At 41.6% G+C, this 9,390-nt stretch overlaps 1 pseudogene; it reads left to right on the top strand.

Moving 5' to 3' along the window:
• Window positions 1-879: 879 nt before the first annotated feature.
• LOC122564579 (5S ribosomal RNA) lies at window positions 880-988 on the top strand (annotated as a pseudogene).
• The last annotated feature ends 8,402 nt before the right edge of the window (window positions 989-9,390 follow it).

Genomic DNA, 9,390 nt, shown 5'->3' on the forward strand with positions numbered 1-9,390 from the left:
TTAAGCACTGTTTTGAAAAGCTGTATTTTCCATTGCAGCCATTGCGGCCTTTGAGATCAAGTAAAAGCAAAGTGAAGTCTCACTCCAAAGTTCAGGAACCGCAACTCTACAATATTCTTTGGGGACTCATGTACGAGCAATCTCTTAACCGAAATAAAGCTATGCAATTAATTAATTTGTCCTTTGCCAATCTTTTTACTTTCTTGTTCAGCTGATCCTTGAAGAGGCTATGTTTCCTCCCTAACATTGCTGCAAATGGATATTTAAGGATTCTGGAACTAGATTATTTATATTTTGACTTGTTTTAAAAGTGTATATGTTTTACAACATGTGAAGAGTTCATTGGAATGGATTTTACAAGGTCATTGACGGTGATTGCCTTCTGGTGATATTTGTTCCCAATGAGTGTAGTGTGAAAGGCCTGCAAACCTGCTACAGGTACAAGATATAGTACCCTTTCTCCATGACTTGCATACAGACTTTCAACATATTGTTAGAAACCTTAGGCCCATCCTTTCTCACACGTTAAATCATATCTCAATGTACCCTACCACAGATTGACTTTTTGCAAACTCTGATGAATTCTTGCAGACACAAAGTGCTTTCTCTTTAAGAGAGGCAAACTGTCTTTAAGTGGTAGCAGCTCCAAATATAATCAGGCTGCCTCCTGACACATGGAGCAAATGAACAACATGAGCAGCACCAGCTGTGCACAGTAACTATTAAGACCAATAAATACCAAAATTTGATGACTATAAAACCATTGTCAGAAAAACCCATTTGGTTCACTTCCATCCTTCAGAGAAGGAAATCTACTGTCCTCACCTGATCTGACCTACTTCAGACCCAGACCCACAGCAACATGGTGGACTCTCATTTGCCTACAGCCATACTAATCTGAAAATGTCTGATCTCGGAAGTGAAGCAGATTCAGGCCTGGTTAGTACTTGGGTGGGAGATCGCCTGGGAATACCAGGTGCAGTAGGCTAAGGGAGGCAGCTCCCACTCTCTCTCTCTACGCTTGCACTCACATTTTCAACCCCTTCTGACTGTGTGTGCTCACCTTTTCTCCCACAAGGGTGATGCTCCATCTGACCCGTCGGTTCTAGTGTGTCTCACTTTTGGGTCAGATGAGGCTAAATTTAGAAAGAGTTGTTCACTGTGTCCTACACCTGCACACACATAAAAAAGAAAAAAAAAGAAAAAATATAACCAGGAGATTTAGAATCTCCTCAGTTCCGGACACTGACGAAAAAAAATGCCAAAATTGATAACAGGAGATTCAGAATCTCCTTAACTCTGAACTGGCTAGTCACACAGTCGGTGTATACTGTTGCGAGGAGGAAGACTGTTGTCTTTTTGTTTCTTTGGAAAAAATAGAAAAACAAGCATAATTGAACATGCAGTTTGCCATGCGATAAAGGTCATAGGTTAATCGTTCACTACAACCCCTACATCAGTTTTCAGAGGCTTAAACTCCACTGTATTTTTTTATATCACTGTCATGTTCAGAGTTACTTTGCTCAAGAAGGAATATTCCTGCTCATTAGTAAGAAGCTGATGATGCAACATAATCAGCCTCTAAGTAAAAAACGAACGTGTTTCAGAAACTTGGTTGTGTTTAAATTTTAACATGAATTGGGTGTAGCATAGGTCCCTAATATGGCCAGTGTTAACTATTCAGGGAGTACAATGTTGCTTGAACTCTGTCATTATTAGAACTCATTGTAAGCTGGTTGCCTGAAGTGAGTCGGCCATAACACAAATCTCATGACTACAGCAAGCCAGGAGGGACATTAATACAATATTGCATATTCATCCAAATATTCTGTTTTCACCCAAAAGGGATAAATTTATATGCATTTCCATTTAGACAATGAATTGCTCAGATCACTGTTCAAACAATGGTCCTCAGGCATTAGCAAACTGTTCATTCTTCTAGTTAGTCCTTCTTTTGACAGTGTCGTTACATACGTGGCACATTTGAGGGTTGTCGGCTTTTCCTCCAAGCCAGCTGGTTGGAGTGATGTATTGTCTGATTCACTTTCAAAATCTTCTCACCTGAATCCCTGATTTATACTGTTACCTTAGACTCCTCTTTCCTCTGGTGCATCAGCTTTGTCAGACAAGGCAATCCTTCCATTATTAGACGTCAGCATCATGTTTCCTTTGGTCCTACAGATGGACCCTCTCTGCTTCATACTGTTTATTTGTCTGTTCATCAGTCAACATGGCCTGCAACATTCTGTAAATCTCTTGACATGTTTAGGAATAGAGCATTCAACTTGCTTCTGCTGAGACTCGTGGCTTTAGCTTTGTGTCTGATATTTGGAATTCCAAACCTTCATTCCTGCCAGAGTACAGGGCTCTCAGATTGATTTGTTCCCTTGGGGTGAACATTGTGCCATCACAGAGTCTTAAATTTATCTTCATACATTTCAGTTTGGAATCACAATTTCCACAATCCCAGACTGAACCACTAAATTTACATTACATTCTGGTTATGGACTGGAAAATTTTTTTTTTAAAGTTTGAAATCAAAGGGTCTTAGTAAGAAAACAATGCCATATGATTCCATAATTTTAACATGTGCTGAATTAACATGATAAATATGGATATTAAATACCCCAAAACACACACCAAACTGTAAATCTGGTCAACACTAATCTCCGATTCCTTAGTAACTACAGCCCCTCTGAGATGCTAATGGCACAGGAGGTCAATAAATGTCAAACATTACAAGTATAAAGCCTTGTGATGTTTGACATTTATTGACCTAATGGTTATAAAGCCAAATGGTTAATAAGTTTGGAGATGACACCAAAATAGGTGGTGCAATGGACATTGAAGAAGGTTATCTCAGAGTACGACGGGACCTTGATTGGATGGGCTGATGGGCTAAGGAGTGCAAGATGGAATTTAATTTAAATAAATGTGAGGTGTTGCATTTTGGTAAGGCAAATTAGGGCAGAACTTATATACTTAATGGTAGGATCCTGGGACATGTTGCCAAACAAAGAGACCTTGGAGCGCAGGTTCATAGTTAGTTGAAGTAAAGTCATGGGTTGACAGGGTAGTGAAGAAGGCATTTGGTACACTTGCTTTATTGGTCAGTGCACTGAGTATAGGAGTTGGGGTGTCATTTTGCGACTGTACTGGACATTACTTAGGTCCACTTTCGGAGTACGTTGTTCAATACTAGACTCCCTGCTATAGGAAAGATTTTGTTGAAAGGGTTCAGAAAGATTTACAAGGATAGTGTCAGGGTTGGAGTGTTTGAGCTGTAGGGACAGGCTGAATAGGCTGAGTTTATTTTTCCCTCAGTGTGGAGTTTGCACATTCTCCCCGTGTCTGCGTGGGTTTCCTCCAGGTGCTCCAGTTTCCTCCCCCAGCCCAAAAATGTGCAGGTTAGGTGAATTGGCCATACTAAATTGCCCGTAGTGTTAGGCGAAGGGGTAAATGTAGGGGAATGTGTGTGGGTGGGTTGTGCTTTGGCGGGTCGGTGTGGACTTGTTGGGCCAAAGGGCCTGTTTCCACACTGTAAGTAATCTAATCTAAATTTTTTAAAAATGCATTTTGGGAGGATATTCCCATACATCCAGCGAAGTGATATGGGCGGAACTGAGAGATAAGAAAGGGATATTGGAATTGTACTACACAACCCCAATTGTCAACAAGAAATTGAGAAGCAAATTTGTAAGAAAATCTGAATCATCTGTAAGAATAATAGGGTGGTAACAATAGCGGATTGCAACTTTCTAAACAGAGACTGGGGCTGCCATAATGTTAAGGGCTGATATGGAGAGGAATTTGTTAAGTATGTCCAAGACAATTTTCTGATTCAGTATGTGGATGTACCTACTACAGAAGGTGCAAACCTTGGCCTACACTTGTGAAATAAGGCAGGGCAGGTGTCTGAGGTGTCAGTGGGAGAGCACTTTGTGCCAGTGATCATAATTCTATTTGTTTTAAAATAGTGACAGAAAAGGACAGACTGGATCTAAAAGTTAAAGTTCCAAATTGGAGGAAAGCTAATTTTGATGGTATTAGGCAAGAACTTTCAGGAGATGATTAGGAACCAATATTCACAGGTAAAGGGACAGCAGGGAAGTGGGAAGCCTTCAAGAATGAGATAACAAGAGTCCACAGACAGTATGTTTCTGTTAGGGTGAAGGGAAAGACTGGTAGCAGTAGGGAATGCTGGATGACGGGAGAAATTGAGGTTTTGGGTACAAAAAAAGTAAGCATACATCAGGTATAGACAGCAGCGATCGAGTGAATCCCTCGAAGAGTATAAAGGCAGTAGAATTATACTTAAGAAGGAAATCAGGAGGGCAAAAAGAGGACATGAGATAGCTTTGGCAAATAGGGTTAAGGAGAATCCAAAAGGCTTCTTCAAATACATTAAGGACAAAAGGGTAAATGGGAGAGAATAGGACCCCTTAAAGATCAGCAAGGCTACTTATATGCGGAACTGCAGGAGATGAGTATTTTGCATCAGTATTTACTGTGGAGAAGGACATGGAAGCTAGACAACTTGGGGAATTAAATAGCAACATCTTGAAAAATGTCCCTATTACTGAGGAGGTGGTACTGGACCTCCTAAAACGTATAAAGGTGAAGAAATCCATGGGACCTGATCAAGTGTACCCGAGAACTTTAAGGGAAGCTAGGGAAGTGATTGCTGGGCCCCTTGCTGAGATATTTGTATCATCAGTCGCCATAGGTGAGGTGCCGGAAGACTGGAGGTTGGCTAACGTGGTGCCACTCTTGAAGAAAGGTGGTAAGAAAATGCCAGGAAACTATGGACCAATGAACCTGACATCAGTGGTGGGCATGTTGTTGGAGGGAATCCCAAGGGGCAGAAATTATATGTATTTGAGTAGGCAAGGACTGTTTATGGATAGTCAACATCGCTTTGTATGTGTGAAATCGTGTCTCACTAACTTAATTTGAGTTTTGTGAAAAAGTAACAAAGAGGATTGACGAAGGCAGAGCAGCCAATATGTTCTATATGGACTTCAGTAAGGTATTCGACAAGGTTCCATATGGTAGACTGGTTAGCAAGGTTAGATCACATGAAATTCAGGGAGAACTAGCCATTTGGATTCAGAACTAGAATGAACATAGGGGACAGAGGGTGGTGGTGGAGGGTTGCTTTTCATACTAGAGGTCTGTGACCAGTGAAGAGCCACAAGGATCAGTGCTGGGTCCACTACTTTTTGTCTTTAATATCAATGATTTGGCTGTGAACATAGGAGGAATGGCTTGTAGGTTTGTAGATGATAACTAAAATTGGAGATGTAGCAGATAGCAAAGAAGGTTTCCTCAGATTACAACAGGATCTTGATCGGGGGGGGGGGGGGGCAATGGGCCGAGGTATGGCAGATGGAGTTTAATTTAGATAAATGTGAGGTGCTACATTTTGGAAAAGCAAATCAGGGCAGGACTTACACATAATGGTAAGATCCTGGGGAGTGTTGCTGAACAAAGAGACCTTGGAGTGCAGAGTCATAGTTTCCTGAAAGTAGAGTTGCAGGTGACAGGATAGTGAAGAAGGCATTTGGAATGCTTGCCTTTATTGGTCAGTGCATTAAGTATAGGAGTGAGAAGGTCATATTGAGGCTGTACAGGACATTGGTTAGGCCACATTTGGAATACTGTGTTCAATTCTGGTCTCCCTCCTATAGGAAGCATGTTGTGAAACTTGAAAGAGTGCAGAAAAGATTTACAAGCATATTGCCAGAGTTGGAATGTTTGAGCTGATAGGGAGAGGCTAAATAGACTGGGCCTGTTTTCCTTGGAGCATTGGAGACTGAGGGGTGGCCTTATAGAAGTTTATAAAATCATCAGGGGCATGGATAGGATGAATAGCCAAGTTCTTTTCCCCAGGGTCCAAATCTAGAAGGCATAGGTTTAAGGTAAGAAGGGAAAGATTTAAAAGGGACCTAAGGGGCAACTTTTTCACGTAGAGGGTGGTGCATGTATGGAATGAGCTACCAGAGGGAGTTGTGGAAGCTGGTTACAACATTTAAAAGGCATCCAGATGGGTGTATGAATAGGAAGGATTTAGAAGGATATGGGCCAAATGCTGGCAAATGAGATTAGATTAATTTAGGATATCTGTTGGCATGGAGTCTATGACTTGATGACCCCAGATGGGTTTTGATTTCCTGATTTAGCATCATGTTCTGGAACTGGGGCTGCCATTAATTAGTGGATACAGCCTTGCAGATTCCACTACATGATATCCTGCCTCCAACTGAACAACTATATTTTCTGCATCTATAATATTTTATAGCTGTGAAACAGAACTGTTCAAAGAAAATAAAAGCAAAAATGCCCCACCTAGTTTGTTTGCGGTGATCTCCAGAACAATTATGAAGCATTGTTATTTGCAACATTTTTCATTAATTGTCTATTAAGCCATATAGTTGATCAAATCTTCATAAGTTTTTTGCTTTCGAGCACCAAGTTTTAGCTATTATCTTACATCATCACCCACTGAATAGCAGTACCACACTCCTGTCCATGTATTTTACTTAATTAATAATTAACAATGGACATAAATTAGAAACTCTATGTCAGTTCATGAAAAGGTTTGCATTAGTGCAACAAGGAGCTATTTTTATTTTCCAACACATTTTCCAAATTCACCAGTATTAGCATATTCTAGTGGATTTCATATTTAATGTTTCTAATAATTATGCCTTAATTATTTCCAGTGATTCTGTATTCATGATTTTTAGTGACTATATAGTAAAAATGTCTAATGACAGTATTAGTGGTTTTCAGTATTAGTCATTTTAGGGTAGTGGTGATTTCCAGTGATTCTGCATTAGGCATTTCCTGTGATTCTTTAGTAATGATTTCTAGCAATTCAATATTAGTGATTTCCAGAGATTCTATATTAATGAGTTCCAGTGAATCTATATTAGTGAGTTCTGGTAATTCCATTTCAGTAATATCTCATAATTTTGATGTCCTTTCCACTTATTGTGACATTTTGTAATTTCAAAAATAAAAATGTTTGATATAAAATCTTTATATACATACATAATCACTAGAGCTGTTCAATTCTGTACAGTCTCTACATATGTCCACACTGTAAGTAATCTAATCTAATCTAATCACAAATAAACCCAAGGCATTTCTTACTTATACAAAAGTATATCAACATATAGTTGAGGCACCAGTAGGGTCCGATAACTGAACAGACATCCCCATTGAACTTTGGCAGAAGGATCTCTGACAGTGGTCTTTCCCACTTCACCTTGGCTGCAGCTGCCCCAAGCTTTAAGTGCGTCCCTCAGCATATAGACCTGGACCTTGGAATGTGCCAGTCTGCAACACTTGGTCAAGGTCAACTGCTTGATGAGAAGACCAACAAGTTTTGGGCAGACCAAAGAGCGTCCTTCACCATGTTGATGGTCCTCCAGGCATAGTTGATGTTTGTCTTGATGTGCGTCTCAGGCAACAGATCATAGAGCATAGAGTCCTGCGTCACAGAGCTGCTCAGGACAAATCTCGATAAAAACCATTTCATCTTTCTCCACACTTCCTTTGCAAAGAGATGTATCACAGACTCTACACCCCCCACAGTTACTTTGAGGGCAGCATACAGTGGCACAGTCCAGCATTCATGAAGCTTCTCACCACTAGCCTAGCAATGATTTGGTGTTTGTTGAAAAGTTCTGGTGATAAGGTATTCTGACAGATGACTTTGATAGTCTACTCAGGGAACTACGCAACAGGATCTGCCCTGTCTGTTTCCTACAGGGTCTTGAGGACGCTATGTGTTGACCACTTCCTGATGGTGGTCCTTCTCTTGTGGTTATAGTTGTTTCTCTTCACAAATCTCACCACAAAGCACAAGTGATATGGAATGGTCCAACTACATGGAGTTTTCCACGGCAGCAAGGCCAGACCCATCCTTCACAACATTGCGAGCCTCAATATGTTGTGACACTTGGTGTTTGCGTACCGAGGTTTTACATACAGCTTGATGCAGCCATACACCAAGGTAGCTATCAGGATGAGAGCAACATTGGGAACATTCTTCCCCTCCCTATCCAGAGTTTTGTACCTGGGTGTCCTTGCTGACATGGTCCATCTTAGATCTCCAGTTAAAGTGAAAGGTGGCTCCCTTGACTGCAATGGTGCAGCCTCGGGAATGGGCCAGACTTGCACCATGTGCAACAGCAAAGACAGTACCTCACACCAGATGACCAGGTTTTACCCACAATGGAGAGGGAGCGTTGTTCCCAAAAGCTCAGTTTCTGCCTCATTGTGGCAATATGCTTTACCCAAGTTTTTGTTGAAGCACTGAGACACCGTACCATATTTCCAGCACCTTCAGGTAATCTGTCCTGATGGAGAGGGGGATAAAGGATTGTCAGCCTAGTTCCCATAGAACATGGCCTCACCCTTGCCTCGATTTATCTTGACTCCTGAGGCCAGTTTGAGTCTGCGCACTGATAGCAGATCTGAGCAGGACACAGTGATGTCATCCATGTTGAGGGAGGTTTTGACCTGCAGGCCTCCGCTGCATGGAATAGTCACCCATTTCAGGCTTGCATCCTTCCTGATGGACTCAACATAAGGCTCTATACAGCACACGAGCACAGCAGCAGAGAATGGGCAACCTTGCCTGACTCCAGATCTGATCGGGAAGCTTTCTGATTCTCACCCATTGATTGAGACTGCACTAATGATGTTGATGGAGAGCCATTTGCGGATTCTCTTCCCAAAACCCATTTTGGAGAGCATTTCCCACATGTAAATGTGTGATATCCTGTCAAAGACCTTCTCCTGGTCCAGGCTGATGAGGCAGGCATTCACGCCCCCTGTCCTGCACATAGGCGATTACATCTCTGAGAAGTGCAAGGTTCTCAGAAATTGTCTTGCCTAATACAGCACATGCTTAGTCGGGTAAATCACCCGTCCCAGAGCACATCTGATCTGTTTGACAATGATCTTAGACAGGACTTTGTAGCCTATATTCAGCAGTGAAATTGATTGCCGATTTCTAAATTCCTCCTTTTCCTTCTTTCACTTGTAGATGAGGGTGATGATACCTTGCCTCATGGACTCGCATATGTAACCTGACAGAAACATAGTGATGTACTCCTCCAGCAGGTCCTGGCCAATTAAGTCCCACAGAGCTGAATGCAACTTGGCCAGTAAGCTGCCACTTTTAAGAGTTTATCTCTTTTCTGAGGAATACTCAATGGCCTTTGTTAGCTTATCCAAGGATAACAACTGGTCCAACCTCTCCCACGTGCTATCATCTAAGATCCCTGTGACAGAGGAATGACTGTAAGGTCACTCTGCATGAGGTCTTCGTGTCATACAGACTAGCATAAAAGGATTTGCTGATCCTCAGGATGT

This window comes from Chiloscyllium plagiosum, unplaced genomic scaffold (genome assembly GCF_037043375.1).
Source record: "Chiloscyllium plagiosum isolate Xiang-an unplaced genomic scaffold, Cpla_swu_hap1 HiC_scaffold_34, whole genome shotgun sequence".
Classification (NCBI taxonomy): Eukaryota; Metazoa; Chordata; class Chondrichthyes; order Orectolobiformes; family Hemiscylliidae; genus Chiloscyllium; species Chiloscyllium plagiosum.